We start from the raw sequence: 17,434 nt of genomic DNA, 5'->3' as shown, positions 1-17,434 counted from the left end.
TATTTTATTTGCATTTTTTTTTATTGTTAAAAAAGTTCTAACTTTTTATTTTATAAAGTCCTAAGTTTATCTACTCTAATAGAGAATAATTTCCGGCATTTTTTTTTCGGTTAGTTTCCGGCATTTTGTTTGTTTTTAGCGTTTACTTTGTAGCATGGGGGGGGTGAAGAATAAGACAAGAGAATACAGAAAAATACATAAATAAAACAAGTTTAAAAACAAGGTAACATAAAAACATTTAGGATGAAATTCAGGCGGAGGTGCATTAGCAGCCCATATACTGTTCCAAAGACTGCCCAACCGTCTTAAGGAAGAAGTAGTGAGGTCTGTAGAAAAACAGAGACAATAACACCAACATTGGAGAACTTCCATATCCAGGAGAGGCATATAACCTGCAACCTTTGTTTGAGGGATGGTCATTCCACTCAAGTTTGTGAAGAATACCATACATTTCCTCAAAGATGGCGTCATTGTCAAGAACTCGAACTTTGTTATAGGTGCACAGGTAACAATCATTTCAGTGATTCGTGTCCCTGTAAAAGAAGCCCTAAGGGCAATTGTGAGCGATGTTCAGCCCAGGACCATACCACAATCATGTGTCCTATGCCATATACATCAACAAATGAATGTATCAATACCGGTTTGGGTGAGAAGCAGTGTATTTTGCCGATTACTACCATCGTACTACAAAGAGAGGACAAAGCTGTGATGTTTGATAGACACGGGCAGTCAAAATTTGTATTTTAGTGGAAGAATTTTGCAGGATCTGGCTTGTGACCCAAGATCCGTCTCAGAGGTAAACCTTGAGATTGTGATGTTTCTAGGAAGGAAAACCTACAATTTTCAGCGACTTACCACAACAATGGAGTTGACACCAGAGGTAAAGCGGCAGCTACCTATCCTTATTGACAAGGAATTAGATATCATTCATACAGTGGAGCATTTGGCGATTGTGGTTGAGAACCTTACGAAATTGGATTACACCCTGGATACAGATTTAGGAAGAAATGCCAATATAACTTTGGAAGGGTTACAATTTATGGAACCCTTATAAATGATAAAATGTATGAATGGGAAAGCTTGACTTTCCCAACGAGGAGTGATTCCTTTTTGGAACCCCAGGAATTTCATGTTTCCTCATCAAATTATTATGATCCAACACAAGGTTCCAGCTTATGGAGAAGTCATGAGAACTGTGAAGTGTCCGACCTCCATCGTTAATAGTGTTCTTGACGTGTGTTCTTCTTATTCGGACCCTTATAAAGAAACTTTTGAGGACAGTACTGTAGAAAGAGGTCTGGAGTGGATTTACAGTGTGGAGTCTTTGGGGCTATCAGAAAACGACACCTTGTCTGACTATGATGCCCAGAAGGTAGAGGAGTTTATGAGAAATATAGAGTTTAAGGAGGGACGGTACTGGGTGCAGTTACCGTGGCACACTGATAAATTAGCTCAGGTGCGCTCTAATCACCAAGTAGCCCTCAAGGTGTTGGATAGGGTGGTACACACTCTGGAAGTGAAGGGCCTCTATGAGGAATATTTAGAGGTTTTTGCCGAACAAGAGGCAGAAGGCATAATAGAACACTTTCCTTGTTCACCTAAACAGTTCCATAAACATGTTTGGATCCCTCATCGACCGGTCTTTAAAACCGATAGCATAGCAACTACTAAAATGCGACCAGTCTTCAACTGTTAATTGAAGGTCAAGGGAGGAGTATGCTTAAACAAGGCTGCATACCCAGGGGTAACTTTAACCAGAAACATGTTAAATCTAACTCTACTCTTTCGGACAAATAGGTATACATTATTGGGAGACATCAGGAAGGCATTTCTGATGATTAGATTATCAAAGGAGTCTGGTAGAAATAAGTTTTGCTTCTTTCTAAAACGGGATGATCGTCTGGTATGTTACCGTTATACAACCATTATCTTCGGCTTTAACGCAAGCCCTTTTATATTGAACTCCATATTGAAGTATCATGCGTTTAGATTTCCAGTTGATGAATGCACTAAACTGTCGAATTAAATTTTTATGTTGACAATCTGGTCAGTACAAATAATTCGGAAGGTGTGTTGAGAAAACTATATCATGAAATAAAGGAAAGATTGAAGAAAGGAGGATTTGATCTGCGATCATGTAACACCAATTGCCCAAAGCTACAGGAATTGATGAGGAAGAATGAGACTTTGACAACTCAAAGTTGTCCTTGGGAAAAGGTTCTGGGTTACAGATATGACCCAGAGTCGGACTCCATCAGCCTAGTCCAGCGAACTTGGGACCCCAACTTAGCAACAAAATGTAAAATACTATCAGCTACATGCAGTGTGTTTCACCCATTATCTTTATGTCTCCCAGTCACCATTCAAAGTCGCATATTGGTGGGAGAAATGTGGAAGGCTAATATTGATTGGGATGATCCCATTCCAAAGGAAATGCAGGAAAGGTGGAGATTACTAGCTAGTGATTTGTCGGCGCTTCATTCGTTATCGTTTAGAAGACAGGTACTTGATAGCGATACTGTTGCGGATTTATACATATTGACAGATGCCTCATAAAAGGCATATGGGTTTTCTGTATATGTAGTTCAGGGAGGTATATCTTCTCTGATTTTTGCTAAGGCAAAGGTGGCACCATTAAAAGCTAAAACCGTGCCAACGCTGGAACTATTAGCAGTCTTTTTGGAAATTAAATGTCTTAGTAATTGTGGAGAAAGAAGTGGCTTACCGTTAAAGTGGCTGCGTGTTTGTGCCTGCAGAGCACAAATTGAGAATCAAGATGGCGCCCGCATGCGTTTATGTGGAAAAATGTCTCGGGGAATCTCGGAGAATCTCGTACCCTGATTCCATATATAACGAGGAAAGGAAAGCGGGAAGGGACGATTTTTAGTCGCAAAAGCGAATGGATGTGTATAAAAGAAGAGGTAGAAGAAAAGAGTGTGGTGAGCGAAACAAACAACGACTCGGTTGAAAGTAGAGTTGTAACGAACACAAGCTATTCCGGCATGATGTCAGGATTTGACCCCAAGCTAATTCCCCTGTTTGATGGCAGTAGCACTGATCACTCAGTGCAGGAATGGGTGGAAAAAGCAGAATTAATATGTCAACTCAATGGGGTGAAGCATATAGAATGCGTGGTCCCAATGCTCCTCACTGGGGGAGCATATGCAGTATACCAGCAGTTGGCTGATGAGGAAAAAACAGATTTTGCCTGCATCAAGCGCGCTCTTTTTACAGCATTTGCATTAGATCCAATTACTGCATGGAAGGAATTCATGGCCCGAAAATTACATCCCGGGGAAACGGTGGATGTGTATCTTGCTGAGCTAAAAAAGCTATCGGTCCTTATTGGAGGGATGTCAGACAAAGGCTTGGTGTGCGCCTTTGTTGCAGGATTACCTAAGAGTGTGGAAGATCTGCTTCGTGCCTCATCCAAAGTGGACGAGATTGACATATTGGAAGTATTGGCGCGGGCACGAGCAATACTAAAGAAAAGCCCTAAGACTATAGACCAAGTGGCAGCTGTACAACCAGCACAAGTTGGATTGCAGGACATGGGCGCAGCTACACCCTGCTATAAGTGGAGAGGACCCAACCATTTGGCCCGTGATTGTCTTTCGTCACGTCAACCAACTCGGAAACTTGACGGGCCGCAGTGCTACAAGTGCAAAAAACGCGGACACCTGGCCCGCACCTGTCTGGGAAACAAGCAAGGGGAAGAAGCTACAGCGCCAGTCTTCTTCCCAGATCGTCATTGAGCAGGGCGCTACCCACTGTAAGCATACACATTAATGGAAGCGAGCGCCTCGCGCTTGTGGACACTGGATGCACCCAGACTCTCGTACGCAAGATATGCTGTGCCACTTTGAAAGCAGAGAGAATTCCGGTACTAACTGTAGGTGGAGGTTCACTAGCCTCTTGTGGGGTGAGCATTATCCGCGCAAGCATCAACGACGGGCCTGCAGTAGCCGTGCAAGCCCTGGTGATGGAGGGAGAGCTTCTTGGGTACGACCTACTCCTGGGTATGGACTTGATAACACAACTGGGTGGAATTACCGTGGACAGCACCGGCAAGGTACAGTTCTCCCGATGTGAGGAACATGTTTGTGCTGCCATAACTCTCGACGAGCCTGACTTTCATGCAGAGTATGATAGAAACACCAATGCATGGATGGCGTCTTGGAAGTGGTCAAACGATCAGCCACCAATATCCTTGTGAAACCGGTTATCGGAATATCCCCCACCCATGTGGCTAAGGGAACAGTATGAAGAAGAACTGCAAACGTGGATCGACAATGGCTGGCTTCTTCCATACCCAGAGGATGAGCTTGGCCCCCTGCGAGGGCTGATTCCCTTGATGGCCATTGTACAAGAGACCAAACAAAAGGTCCGCCCCGTCCTAGACTACCGTGAGCTCACTGAGCATGTCGAACCATATACGGCAAGGGCTGATGTGTGTGCACTCAAATTAAGGGAATGGCAACAGCAGGGATCGAATGGGGCAACTCTGGACCTACGCAGGGCCTATCTGTAAATACGCATTGAAAAGAAATTGTGGCTATTTCAGATTGTGGAAATTGGAGGAACCCGATATTGTCTAACAAGGCTAGGGTTCGGTCTAAATGTGGCCCCAGGCATTATGACAGCAATCATTCATGCTATCTGGCAGCAAGATGAGGCAGTGCAACAGGCAACATCCTCATACATCGATGATATATTCGTCAATGAGAACCTCATGTCAGCGCAATTGGTTAGAATGCACTTTGAGAGCTTTGGACTGACATGTAAGGAACCAGAGCATCTGTGCGATGGAGCAAAAGTTCTCGGCCTGCACGTGCGCAATAGCAAGGAGGGACTTTGCTGGAGAAGAGGAAGTCACGTTCCCAAGGTCCCATCAAACATCACTCGACGAACAGTGTTTTCGCTTTGTGGAAAGATGGTAGGCCATTTCCCTGTGTGCAGTTGGCTCAGGGTGGCCGTGGAAGCCATAAAGAGACGAGCAACAGCCGTGTCGTCGGGATGGGACGATGCAGTACACGATGTCACCCTAATGAGCATGTTGACAGAGACTGTGTCCAGAGTGACCAGTGATGACCCCATTCAGGGAAAGTGGTGTGTCAGCGGGAATTAGTTCACGGTCTGGGTGGATGTTTGCTCACTGGCCCTTGGAGTTGCCCTTGCAGTTAATGATTCCATTATTGAAGATGCCTGTTGGCTTCGGCCAGAGAATGATTCGAGGCACATAAACTTGGCCAAACTTGATGCCACATTGAAGGGCGTTAACTCGGCGCTTCAATTGCATGCCAAGGTTCTACATATCATAACTTACTCAGCATGCACTCATCGGTGGATAACCGATGCATTAAGTGGAAGAGCACGGCTGACGACACGAGCATCGAGTGAGATGTTAATTCGAAGACGGCTTGCCACCTTTGTTGATACCATCACAGAGTATGACCTGAAAGTGGATGTAGTGTTGATCAGGTCTGCGCTCAACAGAGCAGATGCTTTGACAAGAGTCCCTCAAGGATGGCTTCTGACTGGTGCTCGGAGAGATGCTGATAATCTGCAAAACACATGTGCAGCAGTTGTGTGTAATGTAAATGCAGCGCGCATCATGGACATTCATCGACAGTGTGGACATTCTGGCATCAAGCGGACACTGTACTTTGTCAAGATGATTGATCCAGGAGTAGGAAAAAAAGATATCCGAAGAGTGGTGGAAAGTTGCAAGGCCTGCCAATCCATCGACCCAGCTCCAGCACGATGGAAGAAAGGGGAGTTGGGAGTGAGTGGTTAGTGGCAGAGAGTGGGCATGGACATCACACACTACGGTGGCAACCACTTCCTTACCCTCATCGATTGTGGGCCTACACGTTTCGCAGTCTGGAGACTCCTCGGGCGCCAGGACTCTTGCAACATTATTCGCCAGCTGTCATCCGTGTTCTATGAAAGAGGTGCGCCCGATGAAGTGATGACGGACAACGACCCAGCCTTTTGCAGCCATCAGATGAGGCAGTTCTTACAAGAATGGGGTGTGCGGCTGCGGCTTAGATGCACTTATGTGCCTTCTGGCAATGGTATAGCTGAGAGAAGCCATCGCAGCATCAAAACAATTGCAGCCAGGAAGCAGTGCACCATTGCAGAAGCTGTGTACTGGTATAATCTCATGCCAAAGAATGGCGTCTCTCCAGGAACGTTAAAGCAGCTGCGCGTTTGTGGCTGCAGAGCACAAATTGAGAATCAAGATGGCGCCCGCATGCGTTTATGTGGAAAAAAGTCTCGGAGAATCTCGTACCCTGATTCCATAAATAACGAGGAAAGGAAAGCGGGAAGAGACGATTTTTAGTCACTAAAGCGAACGGACGTGTGTAAAAGAAGAGGTAGAAGAAAAGAGTGTGGTGAACGAAACAAACAACGACTCAGTTGAAAGTAGAGTTGTAACGAACAAAGTAATATTTTGAGAGCCTACCAAGGAACGAAATTTGGAAGTTAGTATTTGGCTGTAGATGCCCAAATTGTACTCACTTGGCTGATGTCCAAGCAGACGAGTCATAAGAACATTTTTACGAAGAATCGCTTCAAGGATGTGACACAGATGGAAGAAGTGATACTTGCAACTTACAACCTTACTATCAAGGATGTGACACAGATGGAAGAAGTGATACTTGCAACTTACAACCTTACTATCAAGGATGTGACACAGATGGAAGAAGTGATACTTGCAACTTACAACCTTACTATCAAGGATGTGACACAGATGGAAGAAGTGATACTTGCAACTTACAACCTTACTATCAAGGATGTGACACAGATGGAAGAAGTGATACTTGCAACTTACAACCTTACTATCAGGTATATGTGCCTTCTAATCAGAACCCCGCGGACCTAATGACTAGAGAACTGACAATAGCTAAATTTAAGGAAAATTTCTCCTTTTGGAGTGCTGGACCAAACTGGTTGTCTGGTGAAACTGTCTGTTGGCCTGATAGTACTTTCGATTGTCTTAGTGCAACCAACCAGCAAATAGTTCGTACGAACCTGTTGTACACCTGTAATGAGAACTGGTCTAAACCTATCATCTCCTTTGACAGATTTTCGTGTTTTAACAAACTTCTACGTGTGATTTCCAGAGTCTTCGAATTTATATCCAAAGCAAGAGGCAAGGAACTGGACTATAAACAGGCTGCTGCTAACTACTTGTTCAAGACAATGCAACAACAGGCGTTTCCTCTTGAATTGAAATTCTTACATGCACCTCATGATAAACCCATTCCGAACCTTGTGAGTCAGTTAAACCTATTTCTGGACAAGTTTGGTGTCGTCTGCTCCAGAGGCAGGATCCAAAAAAAATTTACTCTACAATATGATGTTTTAAACCCTGTATTGCCCGAGAAGAATCATCCCTTGACTAATCTAATTGTGAAGGATCAGCATGAGAGGGCTAAACACTTAGGTGTGCCAGCTACACTTAGTAGGATCAGGATTTTGGATACCTCAAGGCAGACAGGCTGTGAAGGGAATAGTGAAGGACTGCTTTATTTGTCAGAAAATCAACTCGATACATTTTTCGTATCCTAAGATGACAGACCTGCCTAAACATAGAGTAAATCTGGTAAGGCCATTTCTACATACAGGGATTGATTGTACGGGACACCTGTGGGTTCAAAACCAAAATCTTCAATCTAAGGTTTACATTCTCATATTTACGTGCTTAGAAATCAGAGCGGTACATTTAGAACTGGGCGAGGACATCACAGTGCACACATTTATACTGGCCTTCATCAGGTTTTCAAACATGTGGGGCTTGCCTTCTCACATATATAGTGACAATGCAAAGTCATTTCTTGCTGGAGTTAGTTTACTAAATCAGGCCCTAACTTCTTCCGAATTTGATGATAAATTTGGCCAGTATAATATAAAGTATGTTAAGATCCCTCTTCATTCGGCTTGGTATGGAGGAGTTTGCAAACGCATGATTAAAACATTAAAGGAATGCCTCTATAAAACTGTTGGAAGGTCCATCTATAGTCGATCTGAGCTGTGGACAGCCGTTTCAGATATCCAACAGGCAGTGAAAAATAGACCGCTAACTTCTGTGAGGTCAAACAACTCGGGACTGGAGGTAATTACGCCCAATCACTTCCTTCATCCAGATCAAAACCCTGGACTTCTTAGATTGGAGATTCAACCAATTAATGAAGGGGAACTGGCCGTCCAGACAGATATTGTTGGAATCTTTGAAGAATCGTGATGAGCTGCTCAAGGAGTTTAAACGGATATGGCACGAGGATTACTTACTCTCTCTTCGAGAACGTAAACAGGATCGTTATCCAACTATATCTAATAAGGTACGGCCTGGAGATATTGTGACGGTAAAACCCCCGAACAAGTCTAGACCCTTTTGGGCATTGGGGAGAGTAGAAGAATTGTTTCCGGGAGATGATGGTATGGTACGATCGGCACAGATACGTCAGGGTGATGGGAGTGTGAAAATATATTCTCTTATACATCTATATTCGCTAGAACTTCATGCAGAATATGAATCACAAGAGGATGATCCGGAACCTTGTTATGATGACTGGGAGTCCATAGAAGGAATTCCTTGGTCAGAAACTAGTTTTGAGGAACCCACTTTAGTACAGGAGAGTGAGCAGGTTTGGATTTGTCCCGGATGTAATAAGCCTGATGACGGATCGGCCATGATCTGTTGTGATAACTGGTTCCATTTTAGATGCGTTGGGATCAGTGCAGCTCCACCAGAAGAAAAGGATTGGGTTTGTCACCACTGCTCTGGTGATCAAGAATGAGGAATATGTATATTAAAAAGGCTTTACAAAATAACAATTGATTTTGTTTTCTGTTGAGTGGGAGTGTATTGAGAAAACTTGAAGCACTTACCTGCAACTCTCAGGAAGAGTGGCAGCAGAAACCTTTTGTGTGGGTGATGACTCTTTTTATATTGGTAGTTATTACGTTTAACTTATTTGATTGGCTAACTGGATTATAAGAAGGATGGAGTGAACTGAATTTTGGTTGTGATTTCAGTTTGGGATTGGAGTTGAAGAAATTGAATCATTACCCTTATTACCAGACTGACAGGGTTCTACAATTTTTACCTAGTCACAGGTCGCAACAAACCATTGTTGCAAACTCCTTGTTAACCTCTTACTTTCAGTGGAGAAAGTTTCTACACTATTTAATTATTTCTGTCCTAATTTTCCTATTATGTCGTTAGAGAATTCCATTGGAATTTTTGTATTTTATTCAATGTTCCAGGTTTCGGAATAATGGAATAATGATTCTTTTTTTTCGTTTACATAAAATAATTTTTTATTACGTTTACATAAAAGTATTATTTTATTTTGTTTACATAAAATCATTTGTTATTACATTTACATAAAATTATTTTTTATTACGTTTACATAAATGATATTTTTATTATGTTTACATAAAATGATTCTTTTATTTCGTTTACATAAAATGATTCTTTTATTTCGTTTACATAAAATTATTTTTTTATTACGTTTACATAAAATGTGTAGTGAATAATACATAACTTACCTGGGTGTAGCTGCCAGAGTTGAGGATGCTCTTCCTACAGCCAAGAAGAACAATAGCCTTGTGTTTATTTATATTAATAGAGTAAGGCAATTATTATGAAAAAAACTTCCTCCTTACTGAAGAGTACTTCATTCCCTTTTTTATGTTACTGTTGTTACAAGACCTGAGAAGAAAGTCGTGAAAATATTGTATTTTTTCGCAACTTCAGGTTAGCTACTCTCAGTTATATGATATTTTTCCAACAAATGAGCACTTAACAGAAACTTAATAAAGGAAAAATAATTGGTAAATATTTACAATCGAATCCATCGTAGTTTTAATATTAAAAAAAATGTATTTTTTTGGCATGGGGGTCACCAATTATCAAGCCCCTGAGGCCACTCAGGGATAAGGGTTATTGTGTGTACAGTAATCAATGAGATAGAATTGTAGTAATCATTAGTATTGAAGATTTGATAGAGTGTCTTACTTAAGGGGCGGTTTGTCAGGAGTTTGTTTATGTTGGATTTGAAGACATCCAAGTTGTAGTCAGGTGGGAAACAGGCAAACGGAAGAGAGTTCCACAATCGTGCACTTCTGAGAAAGAAGCTCTGCTCATGGAATCTACCTTTGGATTTAGGCACAGATAAAGAGTGGGGAAAATTATTGACAGTAGTTTCAGCCAGACGGGTGTTTCTCATGAAAGATTGGTGAGAGAGGGGGCGAGAGATTGGAGCTCAGATGAGCACTTGCCATGGAAATAACGATAAAACAAAGACAGGCTCGCAACGTCTCTTCTGTGGCAAGGAGGTTGCAGGGAAGAGAAAAGGGCATCCCCCACTTAACCACAAAGTCTATTTTGTACTCTGTCAAGGCAGGATAGGCTGTTTTTAGCAGCTCCTGCCCAGATGTGGCAGCAGTACTCCATCCTTGGACGTACTTGGCTTTTATACAGATAGAGAATTGCATCAGTAGTGAGATATCTTCTGGAGCGGTAGAAGGATCCCACCATTTTCTCAGCGTCCTTGGCAACAGATTTGATGTACGTGTTCCATTTCAGATCAGGAGTAAAGGTCAAACCCAGAAGCTTGTCAAAACATGGAGCCTCCTCAAGAAGAGAGCCATCTATTTCAATTGATGCCAGATGGGGATCAGAGCGTTGATGATGTAAAGATAGAAGTTTGGGTTTGGATGCATTAAAAGTGACCAGCCACCTCTTCCCCCATTTACAACGCGCTCAATATCAGAGAATTAGAGAGAACTTTGTCATTTACGACCTTTGATATGTTGCCATAGATGGTCGTGTCGTCAGCATAGATGTCAACAAACGATTTAAGTATGTGTTTCTGCCCATCAACCACTACTCTTATGAACCTATCAGAGAGAAACTATTTAATGATTGAGAAAACATTTCCAGTTATACCGTAGTTCGAAATCTTGTGAAGTAGACCCTTTTGTCATACCTTATCGAAGGCCTTTGGTATGTCAAGAGCAATTGCCATTGGAAGGAAACCTTTGTCAAGAGATTCACTAATCCTATGAGATATAACCGTTAGCACATCTGCTGTAGATCTTGCAGAGCGGAAACCATATTGCATGTCACTAAGAAGGTTGTTTCTGTTGAGGTGGTTGACTACTTCTTTATTTAATGTGCATTCCAGCTACTTACTCATGACACACAGGAGACTTATTGGTCTGTACTGAGAGGGAGATGACTTATCACCTGAATTCTTAAATGCAGGGCATACTGATGAGGTTTTCCAGGGTGTTGGAAAGCACATCTCCTTAAGGCAACGCTTAAACAGTTTTGTAAGTATGGGGGCAAGTGTGACCTTGAACGTGACCTTACACGACGTTGAACCTCTGGTCGCAGCCCAGTTATGATCTTAACCTTGGTCGATGCCCAATATGACTATCCTAGTCACCGGGCAATTATGTCTACTGGGCAACCAGGTCTGCCAACCGTTGGTACGTCGCATCACCCAGTGAGTCCTCGTCAAGGCGTTGGAGGACTCTTCTCGGTTGCACGGTCCTCAAGGCCTGTTCTTCTTGATCGTCTAGTTGGTCGTCCTGTTGACTTGGTGTTTGTTGACGGGAACGGAGTCACAAGTGGCAAGTAAAAGAATTAAAATTACATGGAACAACAGCACATCAGCAAACAAACTCCAGAGGTTGGTTGATATATAATGTATTTAGGAAATTCATAAATGATTATCTACAAACGTATGTACAATTGAAAATTAAATGGAAGCAAGCAATTAGATTTGTGAATGAGCTTCTTGTTGTTGAAATACTCGGTCGGAGTCGCAGACCATTGTAATTATCGCTAAGGTGTTATGGCTGGTCTCTTCCTAGGTCCTCTGAATTCTATTAAGTTGCAAATTGAGCTCTCTGGCGACCAGCGAGGGGGAGAGAGAAGTTGGGTGGCTGGAGTCCTCTACCGAGACCTTATCTCTGTCTCTCCAGGGATCTCTCTCTGTCTTCTCTCTTCTTCTAACTCTTCTATCTCTCTCTGATTAAATCGAGTTTTACAGATCTTATATAGTAAAACCCTTGAATAATGACGACGCCTACGTTCGTCTTCAACCAATCAAATTGATTGATAACAATCCACCTGATTCCTTCTCATTGGTCAATTTGGCCTGTGGCAGGTCTTATTTTTCTGCCCCCAATTATCAAAATCAAATTGACTCCTCCCCAACTTGTCTGACCCAGCCTTCTTTATAATGTTTTTTTCCATATTATCAACTGATAATCAGAGGAAATATTATTGTTTAGCTTGTAATAGATCACCAGCTGTCATCTATTTAAAAATATCCGTTTGATATTCTTTCCCCTTTGAATTTATTTGTTTTGTAAAAACATCCGTGTGATTTTAAAAAAATATTCTTTACATGTCAGAATTCCCTTTAGCGCCCAAAACAATTTGCCAAAAGACATTTTTAGTTAAGTCATATTGAAAAACAATTCATGTCGAACCTTGGGCTGACGTCATGAATTCTTTTATCATACCCGATCTATTTCGTGTGTGTATGTGTGTTTCTCAGATCCAAAACGATCCGACATTTCACCTGTCAACCAACACATTTCCAAGCCGACCGACATTTCAAAGCTCTGATTCGGAATATTTTGTGTTTGGCGCGTTTAGTTCAAACTTGAGCGTATTTTGGTTAAAAAATGTTTTAAGTAATCTTTAGCTTTGAAGTTTAGCAGGCGATTTCTATTTTTATCCCCCGACCGTATGGTATCTCAACAACAAGATTTTGATACATAAAAATATTAACTAAAAAAAATTTTTTTTTATTCTGTAACCGGTGTTCGCTTGGGGTTGATTATCACATTTAACAAAAAACGTCACATCGACCCTACTGATCTGATGTGGCCCCTCTTTGGTGTTACACAAGTTCTTGTTGGAGGATTTTGAGCACTATAACTGGAATGCCGTCAGGGTCAGTTGCTTTACTGGAATCAAGGGTCTTGATTAGCTTGGCGACCTCACGCACAGATATTTGTATGTTGCATAGCGTGTTGTCTGTTATAGGAGGAAATACGGGGAGTTCATTGCCATTGTCGCATAAGGTAGAATAAGCTGCAAAGTTGTTGGTAAATAGTCTGGCCTTGTCTAATGCTGACATATTTTTGTTTGCCATTACATCTGAAAAGCCATTAAAAATAATGCGAAAAATAGAATGAAAAACACAAAATTTAAATATTTAAAACTTTGTTTTATTAATTAAACATAAGATGAGCACCCACCCCTTCCTTATAATAGATGCTGACATATTTTTGTTTGCCATTACATCTGAAAAACCATTAAAAATATTGCGAAAAATAGAATGAAAAACACAAAATTTAAATATTTAAAATTTGGTTTTATTAAGTAAACATAAGATGAGCACCCACCCCTTCCTTATAATAGATGCTGACATATTTTTGTTTGCCATTACATCTGAAAAGCCATTAAAAATATTGCGAAAAATAGAATGAAAAACACAAAATTTAAATATTTAAAACTTTGTTTCATTAATTAAACATAAGATGAGCACCCACCCCTTCCTTATAATAGATGCTGACATATTTTTGTTTGCCATTACATCTGAAAAGCCATTAAAAATATTGCGAAAAATAGAATGAAAAACACAAAATTTAAATATTTAAAACTTTGTTTTATTAATTAAACATAAGATGAGCACCCACCCCTTCCTTATAATAGATGCTGACATATTTTTGTTTGCCATTACATCTGAAAAGCCATTAAAAATATTGCGAAAAATAGAATGAAAAACACAAACTTTAAATATTTAAAACTTTGTTTTATTAAACATAAGATGAGCACCCACCCCTTCCTTATAATAGATGCTGACATATTTTTGTTTGCCATTACATCAGAAAAGCCATTAAAAATAATGCGAAAAATAGAATGAAAAACACAAAATTTAAATATTTAAAACTTTGTTTTATTAAACATAAGATTAGCACCCACCCCTTCCTAATAATAGATGCTGACATATTTTTGTTTGCCATTACATCAGAAAAGCCATTAAAAATAATGCGAAAAATAGAATGAAAAACAAAAAATTTAAATATTTAACACTTTGTTTAATTAAATCTAAGATGAGCACCCACCCCTTCCTTATAATAGATGCTGACATATTTTTGTTTGCCATTACATCTGAAAAGCCATTAAAAATAATGCGAAAAATAGAATGAAAAACACAAACTTTAAATATTTAAAACTTTGTTTTATTAAACATAAGATGAGCACCCACCCCTTCCTTATAATAGATGCTGACATATTTTTGTTTGCCATTACATCAGAAAAGCCATTAAAAATAATGCGAAAAATAGAATGAAAAACAAAAAATGTTAATATTTAAAACTTTGTTTAATTAAACATAAGATGAGCACCCACCCCTTCCTAATAATAGATGCTGACATATTTTTGTTTGCCATTACATCAGAAAAGCCATTAAAAATAATGCGAAAAATAGAATGAAAAACACAAAATTTAAATATTTAAAACTTTGTTTAATTAAACATAAGATGAGCACCCACCCCTTCCTTATAATAGATGCTGACATATTTTTGTTTGCAATTACATCTGAAAAGCCATTAAAAATAATGCGAAAAATAGAATGAAAAACACAAACTTTAAATATTAAAAACTTTGTTTAATTAAACATAAGATGAGCACCCACCCCTTCCTTATAATAGATGCTGACATATTTTTGTTTGCCATTACATCTGAAAAGCCATTAAAAATATTGCGAAAAATAGAATGAAAAACACAAACTTTAAATATTTAAAACTTTGTTTTATTAATTAAACATAAGATCAGCACCCACCCCTTCCTTATAATAGATGCTGACATATTTTTGTTTGCCATTACATCAGAAAAGCCATTAAAAATATTGCGAAAAATAGAATGAAAAACACAAACTTTAAATATTTAAAACTTTGTTTTATTAAACATAAGATGAGCACCCACCCCTTCCTTATAATAGATGCTGACATATTTTTGTTTACCATTACATCAGAAAAGCCATTAAAAATAATGCGAAAAATAGAATGAAAAACACAAAATTTAAATATTTAAAACTTTGTTTTATTAAACATAAGATGAGCACCCACCCCTTCCTAATAATAGATGCTGACATATTTTTGTTTGCCATTACATCTGAAAAGCCATTAAAAATAATGCGAAAAATAGAATAAAAAACAAAAAATTTAAATATTTAACACTTTGTTTAATTAAATCTAAGATGAGCACCCACCCCTTCCTTATAATAGATGCTGACATATTTTTGTTTGCCATTACATCTGAAAAGCCATTAAAAATAATGCGAAAAATAGAATGAAAAACACAAACTTTAAATATTTAAAACTTTGTTTTATTAAACATAAGATGAGCACCCACCCCTTCCTTATAATAGATGCTGACATATTTTTGTTTGCCATTACATCAGAAAAGCCATTAAAAATAATGCGAAAAATAGAATGAAAAACAAAAAATGTTAATATTTAAAACTTTGTTTAATTAAACATAAGATGAGCACCCACCCCTTCCTAATAATAGATGCTGACATATTTTTGTTTGCCATTACATCAGAAAAGCCATTAAAAATAATGCGAAAAATAGAATGAAAAACACAAAATTTAAATATTTAAAACTTTGTTTAATTAAACATAAGATGAGCACCCACCCCTTCCTTATAATAGATGCTGACATATTTTTGTTTGCAATTACATCTGAAAAGCCATTAAAAATAATGCGAAAAATAGAATGAAAAACACAAACTTTAAATATTAAAAACTTTGTTTAATTAAACATAAGATGAGCACCCACCCCTTCCTTATAATAGATGCTGACATAGTTTTGTTTGCCATTACATCTGAAAAGCCATTAAAAATAATGCGAAAAATAGAATGAAAAACACAAAATTTAAATATTTAAAACTTTGTTTTATTAAACACAAGATGAGCACCCACCCCTTCCTTATAATAGATGCTGACATATTTTTGTTTGCCATTACATCAGAAAAGCCATTAAAAATAATGCGAAAAATAGAATGAAAAACACAAAATTTAAATATTTAAAACTTTGTTTTATTTAACATAAGATGATCACCCACCCCTTCCTTATAATAGATGCTGACATATTTTTGTTTGCCATTACATCTGAAAAGCCATTAAACATATTGCGAAAAATAGAATGAAAAACACAAACTTTAAATATTTAAAACTTTGTTTTATTTAACATAAGATGAGCATCCACCCCTTCCTTATAATAGATGCTGACATATTTTTGTTTGCCATTACATCAGAAAAGCCATTAAAAATATTGCGAAAAATAGAATGAAAAACACAAAATTTAAATATTTAAAACCTTGGTTTATTAAACATAAGATGAGCACCCACCCCTTCCTAATAATAGATGCTGACATATTTTTGTTTGGCATTACATCAGAAAAGCCATTAAAAATATTGCGAAAAATAGAATGAAAAACACAAACTTTAAATATTTAAAACTTTGTTTTATAAAACATAAGATGAGCACCCACCCCTTCCTTATAATAGATGCTGACATATTTTTGTTTGCCATTACATCTGAAAAGCCATTAAAAATATTGCGAAAAATAGAATGAAAAACACAAACTTTAAATATTTAAAACCTTGTTTAATTAAACATAAGATGAGCACCCACCCCTTCCTTATAATAGATGCTGACATATTTTTGTTTGCCATTACATCTGAAAAGCCATTAAAAATAATGCGAAAAATAGAATGAAAAACAAAAAATTTAAATATTTAAAACTTTGTTTAATTAAACATAAGATTTGCACCCACCCCTTCCTAATAATAGATGCTGACATATTTTTGTTTGCCATTACATCAGAAAAGCCATTAAAAATAATGCGAAAAATAGAATGAAAAACACAAAATTTAAATATTTAAAACTTTGTTTAATTAAACATAAGATGAGCACCCACCCCTTCCTTATAATAGATGCTGACATATTTTTGTTTGCCATTACATCAGAAAAGCCATTAAAAATAATGCGAAACATAGAATGAAAAACACAAACTTTAAATATTAAAAACTTTGGTTTATTAAACATAAGATGAGCACCCACCCCTTCCTTATAATAGATGCTGACATATTTTTGTTTGCCATTACATCTGAAAAGCCATTAAAAATAATGCGAAAAATAGAATGAAAAACACAAACTTTAAATATTTAAAACTTTGTTTAATTAAACATAAGATGAGCACCCACCCCTTCCTTCTAATAGATGCTGACATATTTTTGTTTGCCATTACATCTGAAAAGCCATTAAAAATAATGCGAAAAATAGAATGAAAAACACAAACTTTAAATATTTAAAACTTTGTTT

This window comes from Euprymna scolopes, chromosome 27 (genome assembly GCF_053919585.1).
Source record: "Euprymna scolopes isolate OS-2025 chromosome 27, ASM5391958v1, whole genome shotgun sequence".
Lineage (NCBI taxonomy): Eukaryota > Metazoa > Mollusca > Cephalopoda > Sepiida > Sepiolidae > Euprymna > Euprymna scolopes.
The sequence above is the reverse complement of the archived record's forward strand: the minus strand, read 5'-3'. Positions refer to the sequence as shown.